This window comes from Elgaria multicarinata, chromosome 16, assembly GCF_023053635.1.
Source record: "Elgaria multicarinata webbii isolate HBS135686 ecotype San Diego chromosome 16, rElgMul1.1.pri, whole genome shotgun sequence".
NCBI classification, from domain to species: Eukaryota; Metazoa; Chordata; class Lepidosauria; order Squamata; family Anguidae; genus Elgaria; species Elgaria multicarinata.
In genome coordinates this window covers 3,068,607-3,091,920 of record NC_086186.1, presented here as the reverse complement: position 1 = coordinate 3,091,920, position 23,314 = coordinate 3,068,607, and positions in this window count along the sequence as shown.

Sequence of the window (23,314 nt, the reverse complement as noted above, 5' to 3'; positions counted from 1 at the left end):
CTAATCCCTGCCAGGTTGTTGCTGGCAGGGCGGGAGGAGCAACAGAGGCTGGCTTTGCCTCTCCATTCTTCTTTGCTGCAATGGTCATTAGGTGGGCCTCTGAACCCACCTAACTTGCTCTATCTCCCAGGGTGGGGACAAGCTGAGTGTCTGTTGGATCCATCAGATCCATGCCACCGCCTCCTCCTCCTCCTCCTCCTTCACCTCCTCCTCCTCCTCTCGCCCGTACTGAACATACCCATGTCATCCCTTTCTGACATTGGACTCCCAACCTCTGGAGAGGCAGCCACCATGGAAGGCTCTGGGATGGACGGGAGAGCTTAGAGGAGGGAGTTCCAGAGTCAGATCTCCTCTTCCAAGGTCATGGCACTGCCTCTGGCCCTGAAAGGGGGCTTCCTCTGAATCTTGTGGACCTTTATTTTTATTATTTATTTATTTATCATATTTATACCCTGCTCCTCAGCCAAAAAAGGCTCTCAGAGCGGCTTACATTTAGCAAAAAAGACAGTCCCTGCCCTCAGGCTTACAGTAGGGTGACCAACTGTCAGGATTTCCCCGGATTTGTCCTGGTTTTTGTTCTTTCCATGGTGTCAGGGGGGATTTTCTATAATTTTCAATAATGTCCTGGAATGACACACCTTCCCCTTTAAGGCTGCCATTAGCATGGCAGGAGGGAATGACATGCTTTCTTGAGGCACATCATTCCCCCACCCTGAGCTCCAATTGAGGTCTTAAAGGGGAAAGTGGGTCATTCGTGAATGTTATAGAAAAGGCCCCAATTGGAGTGGATGGTGGTGGTGCAGAATGAAATCCTTTCCCCTCCTCCACTCCAATCGGGTTCTTTAAGGTGGCGAGGGAATAACGTACTTTCTGCAGGACTCAGAAAGCTGCTTCCCCCCCACACACTAGGTGTCCTCTTTTTTGGTTTCCCAAATATGGTCACCCTAGCTTACAGTCTAATAAAGACATGACACACAAGGAACAGGAGTTCAGGAGGGGGGGAGGAGAGAGAGAGAGTCCAACAGGAGCAGACCATGATGTTTCTTCTGCCTGCTCCTGTCCCCTTGCTCTTTCTTCTTCCCCACAGGGCCAAGATGACCTTTAGACACCCCCTAGGGTCCACAGGATTGCTCTCTTAGTATTCCCTATTATGGCATCCTCCAGTCACATTCCTAGGTCCCTGAGGTCTCCAAGCACAGAGCGATAGGTATGTGTATGTGTGACCCAAATGCAGTCTCAAAGAAATCTGAACACTTCTCCAATGGCAGGGATATATTTGCAAAGAGAGGTGTGTGGGAAATGAGACCATTTATCAAAAGTAGAAATAAATTAGCAACCATTAAACCCTCCAAACATTCCTTCTGTATTGTACAATAAAATATGAAACATAATCTCACCCTGGGGAAATGGCTCCAGCTTAAAGATATCCCACCCTCCCCACTCCATTTCTCTGGAAGGTGGTTTTGTGCAGAAACTCTTCCCTCAGTTGTAGCCTGTCTGTGCGGCTTCTGCTTTAACTCCCGCTCTCTCCTGAGAAACCAAGAGCGAGGAACTCAGTCTTTGCGTTATCTTTTCTCTTGCTTAAAAAGGAAAACACTTCCATTTTTAAATTCTCATCTGCTAGAAGGTGGGCAGCTGGTAGAAAGCTCTGGCACTTCAGTTGTTTTTGCAAGAACTGGTTTTTGTCCTGTGAAAAGGTTTTATTTTTTTTGTTCCTTAATATTCTTCTGAAATAGAATTATGATGGTGATGATGCTTATCATTTGACGTTGTTTAAAATTAATTTTAGGCCTCCTTTAAGGCTGGGACCTTCCCAAAGTGGCAGATGTCCTGAAAAGAACACTGCAGAAGAGTACACATCCATGGAAACAGAAATTGCAAATAAGACCAGTAACTCCCAGACATCTGCCCATGGCCTAAGTGGGGCCATGAACGGTAGGGTTCTGGTGCACTCATGTCCTATTTGTGGGTTTCCATGGAGTAAACCAAATGCTGCACAAGATGAACCCTTGGACTCTTCCAACTGGGCTCTTCTTATGTTCTGTTCTTCAGATCTGCGACCTGCCTATGGTGGAAGCACATATGGCTGTGAAGAGAATTAGGGTTTTCTTGGTGGCTGCATCCAACGTGTTGAATACCTTGCCCCATGATGTGTGGCCTCTTTCTTTCTTATTTTTATTGATGAATTTCAACCATCTCTTCCCTTTTTTCCTGAGCCCAAAAGGCTAGTGGAGCAGTTTATGTACAATCTATAAAAAACAAGACAGCCCCTGCCTGAAGGTTTACAATCTTAACAAGACACAACACGAAAGTGAAAAGGAGCAAAAAGCAAGTGGTTCTTCAGCAGGGCTGGTGGAGTGGGCCTGCTTCCCTCAGCGTCTCCCTTGGTGGTAGCTTGGTGCTTCTGGGGACAATTGAGGGAGGAGCCTAATGGAGGTGGCTTTTTACCTGTCCTTCTCAACCCATCTTTTACCAGTACAGCTAGTAAAGTCTTTTAAAATTATGGCTCTGGCAGGTGTGCGCCCAGCTAGAGAGATGGTATTTTTTTAATCTGAAGTTTGTTTTTATCTCTTCCACCTTGCCTCCATCGTATGTCATTTGATATTGTGGTTTTATGATTTTAATTGTTTTAAGCCTCCCAGAGTGATGGGTTTGCGTTCGAAGAGCTGGGTAGGAATTCTCATAGAAATTAAATCAATAATACATGTTGCAATCTGTGAATAGGCTGGCGTTTGGATTTGGTGTGTGTGTTGTTTCATCCCTACAATCACACACAGTTTTACTTACTTGATGTGACTGGAAAGAACATGGCTGGGCTGCTGGTTTTGACGGCAGCCGTCCGTTCCTTGTAATGACAAGTTCCACCCTCTGGCTTAAAACTAAATCCATTTTTTCCTTGCTGTTTAAATACATTGTTTCTCATCAACTACCCCAGTGACAAGGGAGAGGATTATTTTCCACCTTCTGTGCAGCAGCCTTTTTTCAATATTTAGACTGCTATTGTGAGCTTATTAAGTGGATTTGTCTCTAAGCTTTGGGAGTATCCAGTTCTTCTATCCTTTCCTGATCTTGCATTTTGAATTTCCTGATCTTGCATTTTGAGTGTGTGTGCGTGTGTGTATTAGAACGAATGCAAGTGCTCAGATACTCACATGGTACAGTCCTTTCATGCAATACCACCACCTCAGAATGCATGTGAGAGGATGCTTGTCTGAAAGACTATGAGAATCAGCATGGTGTGAACTTTCCATCTAAATTATCAAGTGGTACAGCTAGGTGATAGGACTGTACCACTTGAGTGCCTGTTCTTAGTTCAAGGGTTCATTGAGATCACCATTGCATTGTGCCAGCTCATAACTCAGCCTCCATTTATAACGTGACTGCAAACTGCTAGAAGTGATGTGGCTGGTGGTGTGGTTTATATTGGGCAACCTCAATGCACTACAAGGCCGACCATGTGTTAAAGGAGATTTAGCATGCTTCACCACAAGGCCAACTCAGGTCAGTTACTGGCCCTGCTCTTGGTTGATAAAACCCATTTCCCCCAGGGCAAATGGTGGCCACATTCAGAATAATACAACAGCATGGCCACATGACTGAGGGAAATACATATTTTCCATACTGACTCTTCCTCAGAACAGACATTGTCCTATTACATTGTCCTCTAGCATATCAATATGCAGTAGTGATGGAGGCTTGTGATGATGCATTGCTCTCATCTTGAACCCATTTCTGGTCTGTTGTGCTTAGATGGTCCTGAGAGACTCTTTCCCCCCCAACCCTTTTCTCCAAACCTCTCGTCCACTGCGGTTGTTCATCATATATTAATCAAAATGGCCACAAACATATCCAAGCTAGAATGCGTATTGAATTCCTGCTCAGCTGTTCCTCCCAATGACCTCGTATTTGTAACCACCAATCCCATATTACCCGTGTGAGCATCTGTCAAACTGCATATTCCGTGGTTGTTTCTAGGAGATACATAAAAACCGCATGTGTGTTTATGACATTACTGGCAAGCCGTTCTTCCTTCCTTCTCCCCACTGGCCCCAGACCCTCCCTCTTTATGAGGATTGATAGATGGGCAGTAAATGTTTAGAACCTCATCTGCCAATGGTATCTGTGTGTGTGAATACATCTTTTCCCCGATAACAGATGCTTTGAAAGCTCCGTTGGCTGCAAAAGCAACTGCTGCCTGTCTCCTCTCCCTGTTTCCGTAATTCTTTCATCCTCACGCATGCCAGATTTGAAACAAGGCTGAATAAAGCAGTGGAATTTGAATTCACAAATTCCCGCATCCCAGGGTAACCCAACCCCCAAACCCACCCACCCCCATGAAAAACTCTGCAAAAATAGCTAACAATACATTTTTGAAGTGCAAATACTAGAAACATGAATTAATGACACATGCCCCCATCTGGTTTGTGGTTAAGAGATTTGGGTCACTGAAAGAATTTATGAGCTCCAGTGTCATCAGCCAGTGTGATCAAGGAGAAAATTATTTTCTGATTTGATATAATGAGGGGAGGTTTGAACATGAAAACTGAAATTGTATTTAGGGAAGAACTAGATGTGGTTCTGGCTTCTGCTGAAAATGGCAGGGGTGTGTTTCATTCCCCATGCTTCCTCTGTAGCATCTTGTAAAACTTTCCCCATATTTTGGCTGTTGTTGGGTGGGGGGGGGATGCAAAACTACACGGCAGCAGAACACAGTGTTTTAACAGATTCTAGGGAACAGGAGGGAGGAATGAAACAAGTGGCTATAATTTTTGGTGGCAATGTAATTGTTTTATTATTTCCTTAAAAGAGAAAGAGAGAGAGAGAGAGAGAGAGAGAGAGAGAGAGAGAGAGAAGAATGTGTCTTTCATTAGAAGTGTTCTAAAGCACCTATTGGGGCTCAACCAAATATTTTTAAAGAGGAGGGGTTTTTTTTGGAGGAGGGAAGGTCTTGAACCTTCCCTCCAATTCACATACACAGACATATCTGTGGTCCTTGTTAAACAGTTGTTCATTGTCCTGGCAGTAGTAGGGAATCATGCGCTCTCCTGGCATGACCATCCCTCTAATTTACACTCAGCATGCCAGAGTGATGGCATGAAACATTGCCAACCCTCTGATTTGGCTTCAGACATAATCACAAAAGAACAAATACCATTGGCTGTGTATCATCACCATGAAGCCCAATTGGAGAGAGGGCAATGCTCACGGAGCAGTCGTAGCAGTAGAGGAATGGGGCGAGGGTTGTACAGATTTCATTAAATCTGTCCCATTTGGGTTTCACGGATTGACAGGCATCTTTTTTGCTCCATCGGCCACTCGTTGACTGAATTGGATTTTACCAGAATTACGTTCCACTTGTATTAATGTTCATTAGCACTAATTCAAATTAGTGCAAATCCCCTCCCACAAGTGGAAAAAAAACCAGTCCTCTAAACTGTGGAATATGAACAACTGGAAAAAAGCTAGTCTGCCATAGAATGTGCCGTCCAGATTCATAGAAATCTGACCTCATTTAAACCTGTTTAGATGTTTCCAACATCCGTAATCTCAACCTGGGTTTATCTGTTTGGTCCATCACTTGTGGGGTCTGCCTCCCCCTCTTCTGCCTATATAGTTACATATGGTGAGACATAGGTTTAACTTGAGGAAATTTGGGGTATGGTAGCTCTCTGTATACTGTGCTACTATTGGGCATATGCCTGATCCTTCACTTGACATTTGAATTTGTTCCTGTGGTGTTACACACCACAAGTCAGTTCCCTAATGTATGTCTAAACTGGTATGTCTGTGGTGCTTAGAATGTTGATCTGAGTGGGGGGAGTTACAATGTCTTAGGAGCGGGTAGGAGTGATATGTAAGGGAATGACTGAGGGGATTGTGGGAGACTTTTTAGGTACTCTTAGAGTCTTTAGCCTTTAGTGCTTTAGCTCTCTGTGTGTAGAGTTCTTGGGTTCTGGAGAGTTTGAGGATCAGTGTATAGAGGGGTGTCTTTTAAGTGTGGTTTGCACATAGTCAGTTGATGTATATTAAACAATACTTATAATAAAGAAAGCTCAAGAGTGACTGTGTGAAAGAAAGGAAAGTGTGTATGTGAAGAGAGAAAGGATTGGATGAGAGGTTTTAAAAAGGTTTTGAAAAGTTTTATTTTGAAACAAAGTTTGTGAACCTTAAAATAAAATTTTATGCAGTTTGTTTTAACTACCACAAAAATCCCACGTGTCTCTTTGCAATTTATCATCTGCAGTTATATACATTTAACACCCACTCTGACATAAAATCACCATCAGCACATTTAATTCACAGCACTTTGATTTATTACTGAAATCCTTCCAATGTAACCCCTTTCTCCACATAGTTTGGAGAAAGGTGGTGTTTGTCCCTCGCTTCAAGCTCCTCAAGTGGTGGGGTTTAGCTTGAGCAGGGAGTGTCCGTGGCCAGGCCTGTGGTTCAGAGCCTGTGTCGTGGCAGTCCCCTCGCATGCTATGTACTAAAAAATGGTGTAGTGGCTGTGTGTGTGTGTGTGTGTGTGTGTGTGTGTTGGGGAGGGTTTCTAAATGCATATTTTTATGTGTTATGCTTTATCATCTGTTCCCTGTATATTGCTTTTGTGTTGAGGAATTTTAAGAATGTTAAAACTCTGTTCACACACTGGCCAACCAGGTGCCTGTTAGAAAGGACATGAGTGCAACTGCACCCTTCTGCCCATGTTCCCCCATACAATTTTACATTGTATCATTCCATTACTGGGAAAGATTTTTATTCACATTCTGCCAGCAGTACCCAATCTCTCAACCTAGAAGCTGCATGCTTCCATTCAAACATTAAAATAAACTTCACAGACTTTGTTCTGCATTGACAATTTCCCCTGTGCATGGATTGGAGCTCTCTCTCTCTCTCTCTCTCTCTCTCTCTCTCTCTCTCTCTCACACACACACACACACACACACACACACACACACACACTAAATGCATAACATCTCATGATGGGTTTTTAATATCTGAAACATTTCTTACTATTTTGATAACTAATTTTCATCATAGGCTGGAGTTTGATTAAACTAGCAGCTTCCTCTTCTTCCTCCACCCCACCCCCCACTGGCTTTCCCAAGCAATCTAATGCTAGATCAGAAGCGAAAAGAAGGCTTCTCAAATTTATTAACAAAATTTGAAATGACGATCCTTTGGCAAATATTCAGATTTGTACCTGCACTTTGAGAATTGCTGTGAAAGGAAGTTGGTAGGCTTTAATTCAGATGAATTATTCAAAGCCATTGTGGTGTGTTACTTTTTGATTCATAATGAGCTGAGGGATAGGATAGGTGCTGGGATATAAATAAATAATTGATGTATTAGAGGCTCCCTTATTCATAATAATTTTGACATTTGTAGAGTCAGTGCAAAGTTCTGATTCAAACTGAACAGGCATTGAATTTTCAGGCAATTAGCTCTTGTCAGTGGAAGGTATCTCACCAAATCAAATGGATCCAGACCAGACAACCGACAATGTCTTCAGCTGTTTCTTAAGCATTAATTGTAACTCCTTTGCAGGAAAATTGAGTTTCAGCTTGCAAAAAGAGTTGTGTTGCATGATGAGATTTGACATGTTCTTGCAACCTTAGTTATACTAGGAATGTTAATTAATTAAAGCAAAGTAACATTACAGAATGCATATCAGATTATGCCATTTCTTCTCCTAAAGGATCCAGGTAATTGCAGTTTAGGCGAGGGTGCTGAGAAACCTTGGTGTGATAGAACTACTTACAAAGAAAGAAAAAAGATTAAAGACCACAAGCAGATTCCCTTTATCCCAAGGTATGCCAAGGTGAAACATCTGAGGATTTCCAAGGAAACCACTGTGAGCTAAGACTAAAAAAGCCAAATTTCTCAAAGTGGTTCTGCACATATCCAAGTATATGTCCAGAATAACTGCATCTGTATATTTTTTCCCCACCTTGACAATAATGTGGCTATTTATGAAATTTTGGGATCTGAAAGCTTATTTCAGCTCTATGGTGTGAGGAACATAGACATCCAGCCTGTGTCTGACTAGAAGCAGGGAAGCCCAGGTTCAAAGATATATTCAGCCATACAACTTACGAGGTGACTTCTGGCCAGTCCCGCATGCTTTCTTCCAGCTTAACCTACCTCACAGGGTTGTTGTGAAGATAAAATGAATGAGGGGAGAACACATTTCCATCTCAAGCTTCTTGCCAAGAGGGGAGAAAAAATACAATGAATGATAAGTGTAGATCAAGTGAGCTCAGGTTTTGTGTACATCCTCCCACAGTTAAACTCCAAACATTAACAGCACTAAGTCTTTCTGCCTTCAGCTCCCATTTTTCCCCTATAATATATTGATATTTATACAGTTCTGGTAGATGTATTTTGGCTGACATTTTGAGTCACAGCAAGATATTTTGAGCCCCGGTGAGAGATTTCCAAATACATTTTGCTGTTCTGGAAATGCATATGCGATGGATGGATGGTCTAGATGAGTCATGTAAAAAATGTGTGATTTCAATGAAGACAAACGTTTCATTCTGTCAGAGCCTTTTTCACACATTTTCTGATCAGGCGAGAGCTGTCTCTCCCTCTTCTCTGTTACCAGCTTCACTCACCCTGATCTCCGACTTTATATTTCTTTTTTAAAACAAGAAATAAAATAACCCCCTTAATGGATCTTGGTGGATATGACACTCATCAATTTCCTGCATGGAATTGCCTTTAAAGAAAATAAGCAATGAAACGTCTCTAAACTGGGCTATTGCAAACAAGATGTCTCCTAATTCGACATACTTGTTAAGAGCCCTTTCCCCCTCCTTACAGATGATCCCTGCACCCCAAAAACTGGCTGTAGTTACACAAAACTAGTAACTCTGACAATCCTATGGGGATGGTGTTTCAGAGCATAAGGGAAGTCTTGCTGAGACAAAGCAATGGTCCAACATGGGCAATGTTCCATTTCCTATGGTAGCCAACCAAATGTATTGATTTATCAATTATTTTTTACTTTTTTGTGGCATATTTTTAGATCATAGAATCATAGAATCATAGAACAGCAGAGTTGGAAGGGGCCTACAAGGCCATCGAGTCCACTGCAGGAATCCAGCTGCCTCTTGAATGCCTCTAGTGTGGGAGAGCCCTAAGTAACTGATTCCATTGTCGTACTGCTCTAACAGTCAGGAAGTTTTTCCTGATGTCCAGCTGGAATCTGGCTTCCTTTAACTTGAGCCCGTTATTCTGTGTCCTGCACTCTGGGAGGATCAAGAAGAGATCCTGGCCCTCTTCTGTGTGACAACTTTTCAAGTATTTGAAGAGTGCTATCCTGTCTCCCCTCAATCTTCTCTTCTCCAGGCTGAACATGCCCAGTTCTTTTAGTGTCTTCATAGGGCTTTGTTTCCAGACCCCTGATCATCCTGGTTGCCCTCCTCTGAACATGCACCAGCTTGTCTGCATCCTTCTTGAATTGCCCCTCGATGAGCACTCAAAGTGATGTGCATTTTTTTAAAAAAATAAATAAACACAAAACTACAAAACCAAACCAGTCCATAGATATAACAAAATCAGGGGATCACTAAACACACAGCATGAACTAGTAACAGCTCAGTTGGGCAGTGTAAGCTGAACTTGAGGTGGCCCAGGCATGGACCACTGTGGCCAGCTCTGCCTTACCCAGCTGAAACTGGGAAGAAGTGCTCTTCGCTGCCATCATCAGCTGGCCGTACAGGAAGATCAAAAGGAGGGAAGGCACTACGCAGGTATTTGAGAAGGCTGTTCCAAGTAGGTATGTTATGGCAGCCATGTTGTGGTGGTGCCCTAGACAGTTTCTCCAATTACCAAATGTGTCCCCAGCCCAAAATATTTGCCCTTGCCTAGGTGAGGTTAGGTGTAGGGAAAATACAGTCCCATAATGGTGTCATTTTTGAGAGACCTCAAACAAATGAGTTTAACAGCTAAAGCCAATGAATTGCCTAAGCCAGCTGTGTGATTTGAGAGATTTTTTTTCCATTTAGAGGTGGCTTATCGTAACTCGCTCAATATTTGGTTGTGCTCTGCCATTTGGGGGAAAAAGATTCTTCATATCTTGATGCCTGAACCTCTCTGCGTGTTTGTACATACACAAAGTCATTTAGCAAATGGTTATATTCTTGGGTTATGCTGCGTTTCCTCTAATGGCTGGATGTAATCTACAGTGTTTTCATCACCTTCTCTTTGTGCAGTATAGTATGCTATAGTAACTGGTAATGTGACTTACTATGTACGTAAACATCATGTTCTGGCTTTTGCCATGTGTGTGGGTCCTTTGTTCTCACAGCATCATGCTAACTAGGGGTGTGATCCGCTCCGATTAGGAGCGTAGAAGCAGTAGCGGATTGGCCTGCTCCGCCTTACCCAGAGTCGGAGTAGGAGCGGACCGCGGACCCCTAGAAGCAAGGCGAAGAGAAGCGGCCATTTTCGGAGCGCTCCGGTTTCCGCGGAGCGCTCCAATCGCCATCTTGAAAACATTTCGCCATAGGATTGCATTGCGGCAAATAATCGCGGATAACCACATTCTTTTTGAAGCTATCGTTCTGGAAATTCTTGTGCTCAGAGAGTCGTGGATGGGGGTCATTTTGAGACCACTCTCACCTCTCTGCGCCGTGCGGGTCGCGTGCTATTTTTTTTGAAAATCGGGTCAACCGCGTGGCTCAAACGGCGTTTTCGGCTTTTCGCCCATAGGATTGCATTGCGGGAAAGACTCGGGCATAACTGGGTTGGTTTTTAAGCTATCATTCTGAAAATTCTTGTGCACAGAGAGTTGTGGATGGGGGTCATTTTGAGACTACTCTCACCTCTCTGCGTCGTGCGGGTCGCGCGCTAGAATTTTTGGAAAAATCGGCGGGAAAAATACCTTTTTCAAAGGGCTGAGGGGCAGAGTCAGCTCCCGGTCATGATCACATGATCCCAAAGTTAGAGGAGGGCATAGGCAAAACGGGTAACTTGGGATTCTGGGAAACCTCTCTTTCTTCATCTGAACGGACTTTTCCCAGTGTTTTTTAATACAGTAGCCCCACCAAATGCACAAACACAACCTGAAATCATATACTAAGCTAAGAATAAGAGATAGAAACACAGCACTGCTACCCACCCTAACTTTGGGGAAAACAGAAAAGATGTGGTGCAAGGGGATGAGCTCCCCTAGGGCATCTCATCGTGGACGTGCCCCCACTCTCTCCTGCACTGGAAGGCCATTAGAGCCTTCCAAAGAGAGTAAAACGGTGGAGCAATGCCTATCATGAGTCGAAGTGAGCGTTCATTTCTTAGTGGTGGAGCGATGCCTATTATGAGTTGAAGTGAGCGTTTACTTCTCAAGCTCAGAGCTGTTGGTGAAGCAATGGCTGTCTTGAGTTGAACTGGCAGCTACTTCCCCCTCCCCCGGGCACGTCCCCCTATTGCTGGTAAAAGACAGATATAGCCTTTTTAAAAAAATTCTTCTTGCTGTTTATTGAGCAACACTGCTGCTTTTAATTCCACCCCTCCTTTGTTTATTTGTTTATTTATTCCATTTTATATGCATTACTGGCTTATCCTTGGCTCACTTCCTTATGCCCCCAGAAATGCCAGCTGCATGCCTTCCCTCCCTCCTCCCCTGCCCACCTCGCAGGGATGTTGTGTGTGTGTGGCTTTGACTCAGGGGAGAAGTCCTTCCTGCGCTCACTTGGAGTTTTGGAAGTTCCAAATTTTGCAGGTTTAAGCCCCGCCAAAAAACAGGGGATGATGGGACTGCCTTGAGTCTCAGCATGTGGCGTATGTATCCCTGGATAAGCTGTCATGGTGGTGAGTTTGAGGGGATTTTTTAACGTGCAAAATTGACGGAGCTATGGAAAGGGGTGTTGGATTTTCATAAATTCCCCAAAAATCAGGGGATGATGGGACTGCCTTGAGTCTCGGCGTGCGTATGTATCCCTGGATAAGCTTTCATGGTGGCGTGTTTGAGTTTCTAACGTGCAAATTGACGGAGCTATGGAAAGGGGTGTGAATGGGGTGCCCGATTTTCAAAAATTCCCCAAAAATCAGGGGATGATGGGATTGCTTTGAAACTTGGCGTGCGTGTGTATACCCCCATGAGGTGTCATGGTGCCAAACATGAGGTTTCTAACTTGAACAGAAAAAAAGTTGTATAATTTTTTAGCTTTCAATGCAAGCCTATGGGGGGGGGAAACGGAGCTCCGATCCGGATCCGGAGCTCCGAGCGGAGCGGAGAGGAAGTGGGCGGAGCGGGGGTGGGGCGGAGCGGCCCGATCCGGGAAATGGCGGATCTGCAAGTGAAGCGAGCGGGGGGTCCGTGCACACCCCTAATGCTAACATCCTCCAGTGTGTGTGTGTGTGTGTGTGTGTGTGTGTGTTTGTGTGTGTTTTGTGGCAGGCCCATTTGTGCAAAAGCAGGTATATAATGAGAGAATTAAAGTGTAATTGTTCTCAATGATGCTTTTTAAAAAGAATAGCTACAGTATAATTGCGATGTCAGTATTGTAAATAACAAGTTAAGTTAGTTAACTTTAGTTGAAGAATGGCCAATTAAGTCATCATTTATCAGCATTTAAGCAACAAAAACTGGTCCTTGGCTCTTAAATTTCCATTTGGATATAAATCTTGCAAGATGGGTATGTGTCCGGGGGTGGGGTGGGGATGGTCTACTAGGGAATGGGTTGGTGGACTTGGCCATTTGGGAGCCTTGTTCTGAATTTAGACCACTCTGGATCTGGGGCTCTTAGCCAATTGATGTGTGATTAATCCTTGGCTCATATTAAACCTTTGAAAACAGGACTGAAAGATGGTTCCACCCTTCTTTGTGAATCCCCCATCCAGGGACACGTACAGAATGAGATCGTTGCACATTCTGATATGAACTGACTGATCCAGACCTCCCGAACTAATTTCAGGATTAGAAATGTATGGATTTTGTGAAATCTCTTCTGACTGTATTTTGTTGATTGTTAGGTATCTTTTGTTCATCGTCTACTCATTGACTGAATCAGATTATTTTAGGGATGTATGAGACTTTTGTTCTATATATGCAAGTCTGCTCCAGCACTAATCCACAATAGTGCAAGTGCAAATTTGTGCAAATCTCTCCCCCATGAAATAAATGTATAAGTCCACAGAATCTGCATTGATCGGGAAAAGTCAGTTTCATAGAATCCTAGAATCCTAGAATAGCAGAGTTGGAAGGGGCCTACAAGGCCATCTAGTCCAACCCCCTGCTCAATGCAGGAATCCACCCTAAAGCATCCCTGAAAGATGGTTGTCCAGCTGCCTCTTGAAGGCCTCTAGTGTGGGAGAGCCCACAACCTCCCTAGGTAACTGATTCCACCGTCGCACTGCTCTAACAGTCAGGAAGTTTTTCCTGATGTCCAGCCAGAATCTGGCTTCCTTTAACTTGAGCCCGTTATTCCGTGTCCTGCACTCTGGGAGGATTGAGAAGAGATCCTGGCCCTCCTCTGTGTGACAACCTTTTAAGTATTTGAAGACTGCTATCATGTCTCCCCTCAATCTTCTCTTCTCCAGGCTAAACCTGCCCAGTTCTTTCAGTCTCTCTCCATAGGGCTTTGTTTTTAGACCCCTGATCATCCTGGTTGCCCTCCTCTGAACACGCTCCAGCTTGTCTGCATCCTTCTTGAATTGTGGAGCCCAGAACTAGACGCAATACTCTAGATGAGGCCTAACCAGAGCCGAATAGAGAGGAACCAGGACCTCACGTGATTTGGAAGCTATACTTCTATTAATGCAGCCCAAAATAGCATTGGCCTTTCTTGCAGCCATATCGCACTGTTGGCTCCTATTCAGCTTACGATCTACAACAATTCCAAGATCTTTCTCGTTTGCAGTATTGCTGAGCCAAGTGTCCCCCATCTTGTAACTGTGCATTTGGTTTCTATTCCCTAAATGTAGAACTTGGCATTTATCCCTATTAAATTTCATTCTGTTGTTTTCAGCCCAGCACTCCAGCCTATCAAGATCACTTCCAGTTTGTTTCTGTCTTCTATCCCACCCAATTTTGTGTCATCTGCAAATTTGATCAGCGTTCCCTGCACCTCCTCATCCAAATCATTAATAAAAATGTTGAAGAGCACTGGGCCCAGGACTGAGCCCTGTGGCACCCCACTCGTTGCCTCTCCCCAGTTTGAGAAGGTTCCATTGATAAGTACTCTTTGAGTCCGATTCTGTAGCCAACTGTGAATCCACCTAATAGTTGTTCCATCTAGCCCACTTTTAGCTAGTTTGTTAATCAGAATGTCATGTGGTACTTGGTCAAAAGCTTTGCTGAAGTCAAGATATATGACGTCCACAGCATTCCCACAGTCCACAAGGGAGGTTATCCTATCAAAAAATGAGATCAAATTAGTCTGACAGGACTTGTTCCTGACAAATCCATGTTGGCTTCTAGTAATCACTGCATTGATTTCAAGGTGTTTACAGATTGACTTCTTTATAATCTGCTCCAGAATTTTCCCAGGGATGGATGTCAGACTGACTGGTCTGTAGTTCCCAGGTTCCTCCTTTTTGCCCTTTTTGAAGATAGGGACAACGTTAGCCCTCCTCCAGTCGTTCAGCACCTCACCCGCCTTCCATGATTTTGCAAAGATAATAGACAAAGGTTCTGAGAGTTCTTCCGCTAGCTCCTTCATTATTCCAGGATGCAGTTCATCGGGCCCTGGAGATTTAAACTCATTCAAGGAAATTAGGTGTTCTTTGACCATTTGTTTATCAATCCCAAACTGCAATCCTGCCCCCTCAACTTCTGCTTCACTTTTTCCAGGGGGGTCATAGACCCGCTTTTGGGAGAAGACCGAGGCAAAGTAGGAATTGAGCACTTCAGCCTTTTCTTTGTCGTCTGTTATCAATTTGCCATCCTCATTAAGCAGTTGAACCGCCATTTCTTTCCTCTGTCTTTTACTACTCACATATCTAAAGAAAGCCTTTTTATTGCTTTTAGCATCCCTCGCTAATCTCAGCTCATTCGCAGTTTTAGCCTTCCTGACGCCATTTCGGCACTTCTGAGCCACATGTCTGTACTCTTCTTTTGTAGCCTGGCCTTCCTTCCACTTCCTATATGTATCCTTTTTTGTTTTCAGGTCATCTCTAAGCTTTTTGTGGAGCCATATTGGTTTCCTCTGTTGTCTTCTATCTTTTCTCCTGGTTGGAATTGTTTGTAACTGTGCCTTTAAAATTTCCTTTTTTAAATACTCCCACCCACCCTGCACTCCTTTTCTCATTAGGCTCCCTTGCCACGGGACCTTACTTATTATAGTTCTGAGTTTATTATTATTATTATTATTATTATTTATTTATTTATTTATTTATATAGCACCATCAATGTACATGGTGCTGTACAGAGTAAAACAGTAAATAGCAAGACCCTGCCGCATAGGCTTACAATCTAATAAAATCATAGTAAAACAATAAGGAGGGGACATCAGCTTTCCTAAAATCCAGAGTACGTGTATGGCTACGCTCGACTTTTGTCTCCTTCATAATCAAGAATTCAAGTATGATGTGGTCACTTTCCCCCAGAGTTCCCGTAACTGCCACTTTATCCACTAAGTCATCCCTATTGGTCAATAACAAGTCAAGGATTGCCGATCCTCTAGTTCCTTCCACCACTTTCTGTAGGAGAAAGTTATCACCCATACATGTCAGGAATTTCTTGGAAGGGCCGCTTTTGGCAGTAATGGTCTCCCAACAGATATCAGGGTAATTGAAGTCCCCCATCACTACTACATCACACTTCCTTGAAACACTGGCAATTTGTTTCTCAAAAGTTTTGTCCTCATCTTCTCCTTGATTGGGTGGTCGGTAGTAGACTCCGATTATCATATTCTTTCCATCCATTTTTGTGAACTGCCAAGTGAACTTCAGCTATTGCGTGGTATAGAAATTACCAAACAAACCAACTAACAAATAAAACAATCCATTGTGAATTTCTCTGACATTCTTGGTTAAGATGAGAACTTAGCTTTCTGCCAGCTTTTGCACTTCCCAAATATTCTGATGCATTTCTTGTTTCAAAAAAGAAGAATATTAAAAAATGCATTTAAAGTCCCTCAATGCCTGCCTTTCTCAAGCAATGCAAAACAAGCAAATAAACAAAATTAGATTGGTGCTTCTCTATAAACAAGACCACTGAGCAATTCAGACCCCCTCCACCTTGCAGTCCAAGATGAAATGCAGACAGGGAGGAGAAATGCATAAGCATTGATATCCCCAACATTTCTCCCGCCCCCCCCATGCAATTCTTCTCCAGCGTTGTCTTTCATTATGCCATCCTTTCTTTTACAGCCAAAATCACAGCAAAGCTATTTGAAGCAGCTGATCTTGAACAAAAGTTTAATTTTTGTTTTTTATTGATATCGTTCATCACTGAGTACTGCCTACAAACTAAGGTTTCCTTAGTTACTGTGTTCAAGAATAGTAGGAGAAACAAACAGGTTTAAACACACACACACACACACACACACACACAGAGAGAGAGAGAGAGAGAGAGAGAGAGAGAGAGAGAGAGAGAGAGAGACAACACAAACATATACAATTATCTAAAACAGCTTTGCTATACCCCAGAGAGCCACAGTGTTGAAGTCCAATATTTCACAAATGGCGGCTGCTTTGCAGTATTAGAAATTTCTGAAACCGCATTGAACAAAGAATATGATTTTATTTGTGCTGGATGGCAGGATGTTGGACTGATGAAACAATGAAACACATGTTCCGTGGAAGGGTGTTTTTATATTTATTTATATGTTCATTAAGTTTATATCCAGCTTTTCTCCAAATGATCCTCCTCCTCCTCCTCCTCCTCCTCCTAACAATCCCCTGAGGTAGGTTCCCCTGAGGTAGGTTAGGCTGAGAGTCAATGACTGAGCTAAAGTCACACAGTGAGCTTCATAGTCAAGAGGGGATTTGGCTTCAGATCTGCCTAGTCCAGCACTCTAACCACTACACCACACTGTCTCTCTTCACACACTGGTACAATTTCCATCTGTTGGGACACCCGTCCCAGAGAACATAATGCCTGAAGTGGTAAGAAGGAGAAGGTGGTCTAACGGGACTTGAGCAGCTAGCAAGTCTGCTCCCCCATCCTCCAGCTCCTCTCCCTCTTGCTGAGACCACTTCTTTACTATGGTCAGCATCCAGGGGTGTAATTCCACAAACTCAAATAGCGCTACTAGAGTTCAACGAAATCTTCCCACTGTACAAGCGGTGGTTGCCCATTATGCAACAGGTTGTGTGGGCAGTTGCACACCCACTTACACGCCAGGCTGCAGAAGCAGAGTATTTGGGATTTCAGGAAGTTGCCTTTTAATTTTAAAGTATGTTCCTAGCCCTCATGACTGCTTTGGGAAGCTGGGAAGCCTCTGTCTTCAGACCTCTGTTTTGCCTGGCAGCGCTCTGTCGTGTGTCTGGCTCTCACTTGTTGTATCATGTGGATATGACAAAAAGAAGAGGAATAGTGGTGGTGGGGATGAATGATCTCTTTGAATCAAGCTCGTGAACTTGTGTGCACGCCCACAACCAAGGTCTGCTGAGGCAGCTGCTTCTGCAAAGATCCCACTGGTCAGACAGGAACTTTTAATCCAAAGATAAATCATGGTATGTCACATTTGTCCAGTACACAGTATGTTGTCAGCCATCTGCTGGTTGACCAGCGGCTTTGTATTTTCTGGACCAATCTGCTTTTCTAGGGTTAGAAAACTGTAGTGGAGAGCTATACACTCTCTTGAAAAGTCTGAAGAAAGATGACGTGAAACCCCAGGAAACCTGGAAACGTTCCTTAACTTCTCCTGCATATGTTTTAGGAAATTGGCTTAGAAAACTGCAAACAGACCTAGGGCTATGTTCAAGGTTGGCTACAGGGTGAGCCAGCAACTGGTCAGGACAAGAGAGGAAGGCAGGATTGGAGAACAAAAGCAGAAGCAGGAAGGAGGACTAATCTAGAAGTCAAGATGGAATAACGTGTAAGGATATAGGAATTTACCAGAACTCGGGAAGAGCTTGTTACTTAAGTAGCATTCATTGGGAGCAGGAAGCCCTTTTATGTTCCTTCCTGTCCGTGATCATCCAATGCAGGGGGAGGAGTCATTCCAAAGTTGAAGAGGGTTCACTGAGAAGCTGCCACCAGCATTTCAAAAGTTCTCCACAACTCGTGGCAGCAACTCATGGCAGGCAACTTCTTCGGACGGGCAAATATTTTGCTTTCTCCTACGTTCAGATAATTAAGCTCTCAAGTTTAATAATCCTTGACTGTAAAGGGAAAACACACATCCCTAAACATGCAACAGACATATGCCAGGAAGGTGATTGCATCCTTTACTGCATAACCTCATCCAGATTCTTTTTGTGCAGTGTTTTACTGATGCACTTGTGCACACAGAAGTGCACACAAAAAACTCAAACTTGATGTGACTGCTTAGATCATGCGTCAGAATTCAAGAGTGCATGGGTTTCATTCCAGGGCCCCTTAAGGCTCTCAGGGGAAGCTGGTAGTAAGCTTAAGGCAGGAATGTGGATCAAGGCAAGAAGAAAGTAGGACCCTGGATAGCTCCAAGTGGGTCCTGCTGACTGAAACTTTCTGCTGCTAGGACAATAGGAGGATGTTGTCTCAGCAGGGAGCTAAAACAAATTGAAGACTTTTATAGGTAGATAAGTCCTGTACTGTGGTAAGATTCACCCTTTCTAGAGAAGCTGGATGGATGGTTCAAGGGATCTTACCTGATTTTGTACCCTGTGGCTTCTGCATTGCTGAGGAGATGGTGGCTTTGAATCTTCTGATTCATTTTCATATGAAAAAATGGGGAAGGTCATAATGGACTTGAATCAGAAAGAGTTTCAAGACGGAATTTGGAGCATGCCGGTGAGCTCACATATCCCTACTGTTACATTCATACAATTACTGCTGGGGCTCCTTTTCCCCTCTGTGTGCATGTGTGGATTGGCCTGATATGTGCTAACTCACCCTTACATGGCAAATAATAATTCTGTTATCATTAGCATATAACTTTGAATCAAACATGGAGGAGAGAAGTGCATGTGATGGTGCAGAAAGTGCACCTGATCTGATGTTCCCGAAGGAGAGGAGAACCTGGGGGAAAGGCAAAAATATGAAGCCTGTAAGATGACTGCTGCAAAAGCAGCCTCTCAGTAGGAGGTCAGGTGTTAAATACAAATTAAGAATCTGGGAGCAGCCTGTCAACACAGAGGGTACAAGACGAAATGCCAGAATGGCAGCATGAGCACTGAACCCTCCGTGATCGCTGAAGACTGCTTGTTAATTGACAGGCAGAGCTTGGCAGTCCCAATGTCCCAGAAAGCTCTACCACTTGGGAAGTTTATGTCTCTTATTCCCCAGTAAAATGCTAGGGGTGTGAAGCACAAGGTCAGGTTTCAACATTGGGGTTCACAGCTGATTGTCTGGTCCTATGAGAACATAAGAACATAAGAAGAGCCCTGATGCTGGATCAGACCAAAGGTCCATCTAGTCCAGCACCCTGTTCACACAGTGCCCAACTAGCCATTGATCAGGTACCAATGAAGCAGGACATGGTGCAACAGCACCCTACTACCCATGTTCCCCAGCAACTGGTGCACACAGGCTTACTGCCTCGAATACTGGAGGTAGCACACAACCCTCAGGGCTAGTAGCCATTGATAGCCTTTGCCTTCAGGAATTTATCCAACCACCTTTTAAGGCCATCCAAATTGGTGGCCATCACTACATCTTGTGGTAGTGAGTTACATAATTTAACTATGTGTTGTGTGAAGAAGTTCTTCTTTTTATCTGTCCTGAGTCTCCCACCAATCATGGGAGAAGTCTATGGGCTGTGGGGGGTTTTGTTTTTGTTTTTTGTCCAAGCAGGGCCTTTTAAGATCACTTCACTTTCACTTTAGGCACAATTGGGCCACAGATTTCCTTTTGATCTAAAGTAGAAAACCCTCATGTTATGATCCATCTTTACTTCAAAGGAAGTCTTGCTTATTTCTATGACACTTTTTTTTTTTAGCAACCCTAGCTAGGATTGCAGATTCGCCATTTCCCCCATTATTATTATTATTATTATTATTATTATTATTATTATTATTATTATTATTTTGGCTTTTATATTTCATTGCCATCGTTTTGCCCTTGCTTGCTGCCACCGTGGCCCTCCATTGCCATAACTTTGCCCTTCTTTGCTCTCATGTTCCCCTTCTCCTGGCATAGACTAGTGGTATTCAAACTTTCGGGTACATCATGGTCTTCTTCTAGCTGGGAATAGTTGGACCTCTTGAACTTGGCTGATGCAAATGGACAACATTTAATTTCAATTCATTTTTTGATCAGAATTTACCAAAATTCCCATTTTTTTCATATTTGGGAGAGAAAGAATTTGAGATTTAAAAGAAATCAAATGCAAGAGAATGTGAAACTGACATATTTGCCCTTCCTTACCAAAACAGGGCTCCTAAATCCTAGGTTTTAAAATTTTCCATATGTGCAAGGCATTCCATGAGCCTTACGCCTAAATTACTGCTTTTTAAAAGAAAAAAGGAGTTAACATTGCTCGAACGCAATACGTTCACACAGAAGGAAGGAAGGCAAGTGGGAGAGACAGCAATGTGGCAAACAAGTATATTAAGCATTTCTTCTCGGGGACTGTTTGTTCTTCATCCTTGAAGATTCCTGCCATGTGTGTGTCACTGGGTAGTGCTGAATGTTTGCCATGTGCAACTGGAAATAAAGTGGGTGGATAAAATGGTGTGAGAGGCACCTTCCCTCTGATAGGCACTTTAAAGTCCCTGCTGCCTGTATTGCATGGCACCACAGTTGCACAGACGATATTTGATGAGAAGCAGAATCTAGCAGCATCATTGGGGGGGGGGGAGGTAGAGGTGGGAATGACACAGGCTGTGTGCGTAAATGTAGAACTGGTCATCGGGTGGGAAGGCTGAGAAGATCACACAGGTTTTTGCCAGGATGACTAAAGGACAGCTTGTACATTACAGTTCTTGCATGTTTACTGGCAACTTGGGATGGACAGGCTCACCTGTGCCCTGGCTTTGATGGGCGCTCTCACTGACCCACTGCACCTGACCTTGCTTGCAGTGCTACGTGAGCTTCTGGATGGCCCAGCGAATGGCCCAAGAAGATGTGGGGCCATTCATCCTCCAAGTGAGCTGCCATTGTTACCCAACAATAGTGGTTCTGGGGGTTCTTGTGTTGTGTAAATGGCGTCCGTAAACAGGCCATTTACCCAACATTACAGTCCTGGGAGAATAACACAGAAAAAAACTCCTCAAAATCCATCTCCCAAATGGATTTCTCCAGCCACTGAGGGATACAAAGACTCATAGACTGAGTATGTGACACTCACACACACACACACACACACACACACACACACACACACAGAGAGAGAGAGAGAGAGAGAGAGAGAGAGAGAGAGAGAGAGAGAGAGGAGGTACAGATTTTGTGAAATCCATTTCATCTCTGTTTCACAGATTGTCGGGCCTCTTTCATGCCATTGCCCATTCATTGATGGGATCACATTTCTGTATAAGTTAATTCCTGTTTGCAAATCAGCACATGTGCAAATCCCCTGCAAGTGTGTGTGTGTTTGTGTAGTATATATATGGTCCACAAGTCCGCACAACTCAAAAAAAGCCAGTCCACTAAAGAATCCACAGATCAGATTAATAGAAATATTACCATATTTGAATCCATTGTGGATTTCTTCAACATCCCTACATCTGCATCTCCAGATTTCTAGGCCCCAGATTCACCCATCTCTAGGCATCCCACACAAAGAGAGAGTGGCATTTTACTTGGCTTGTCGGGCCATGAGAGACCTCTGTTCTCTGCCTTGATAGCCTCTGATGCTGCCCATGTTATGTTAAGAACCATTGAGTAGTTTTCTACATTGCTACAACACTGATGCAAGATTTTTGTGTGTCTCTGTGTGTTTTAAGGGGTGATATAGGATGTGTGGTTGATGTCTTTAAACATTTCCCTAACAGGCTTGAGGACTAGAAATTTGCCCAGGTTACTTATCCTGCTCCTTCTAGGTTTGCTTCTCAGGTCTGGGCATAGTTATCATGCTGCAGCTTCCTTTGGGCCTTTGCACCTTTCCATTTAGACTCACCCTGTTCTTGAGTCTCTGTGTTTCTCTTCCCTTCTGGTGCTGAGCCGTCTCTTCTGCCAGCAGATCACAGGTGAAAAACAAGGTTAAGTTGATGAATGAATGTGTGGTGCATATTTATTAAAGAAGTGGGTGCATTTGCATTGAACGTTTCTTAGCAGTCACTTAGTTCTGCTTGGCGTTTGTGTCGCAGAATTCTAATACAGACACTTTGCACTTCAGAAGTACATGTTCATGTTGAACATACAAAGCACTCTGGCAATTAGCATTTAGCTATTTGGCCTCACAACAAAAGCACACACCTCATCCAATATTTGGGAATGCAAATTCCATTTGGTTTTTAAACACACCCACGCAACCCTCTAAAAATCAACATTTCTAGTAAATGGCCCTGGATTTGACAGCTGTGAAAATAGAGACCTGTTGCCCTACCTAATAGAAATTTAGATGAGACAGCTGAAATCCAGTCCACACTTAGATGAGAGTAAGATCCACTGAAATCAATGGAGCTTTACTTCTGAGTAGACATGGATACTTGAGAGTATACCTAGTTGATTTTAGAATGTTCTTGCAACTCATCACTAAAGAAGCCACACAAAGGTTTTCATTATTGCCATGAAGCCCCTGGGGATCTTTAACGTCCCCTGACACCCCCCCCCCCATTAAGCAGACAGTTATCCCCAAATTACAGGGTTTGGATCATTTTCAGCCCATGATTAATAGTGATATGTGTATGCTGCTTACTCAGATATACTGACAGAAATATATACCACTTTATCTTTTCCACACTCATGCCATTGGAGTTGTGGTGGTGTCTGAGGGAGAAACCACCTTGCAATAGCTTTTTAAAGGGATATAAAGTATCAAGTCTTTTATTTTTACCCTCCTCCTCCTTCTGGCATTGTCAAAGGGAGGGGAGCTAGAAATGTATGAATCAGCAAAACTTGAGTTTGCTGAAGCTCCCCAAATTCCATCTTGAATCTCGTTCTGACTTGGGTCTATATCAGATTGTGAGCTTTGTTTTGGTTTTGGTTTTCACATGAAAATCACGGCCTGTTTTCATGCATCTTTTTCCAAACATATATTCAGCAATTGTGCACATTTTCGAAATAGATGTATTCTTCCCTCATTGATCAAAGTGTGTTTGTGCATCTTCTCCCCAC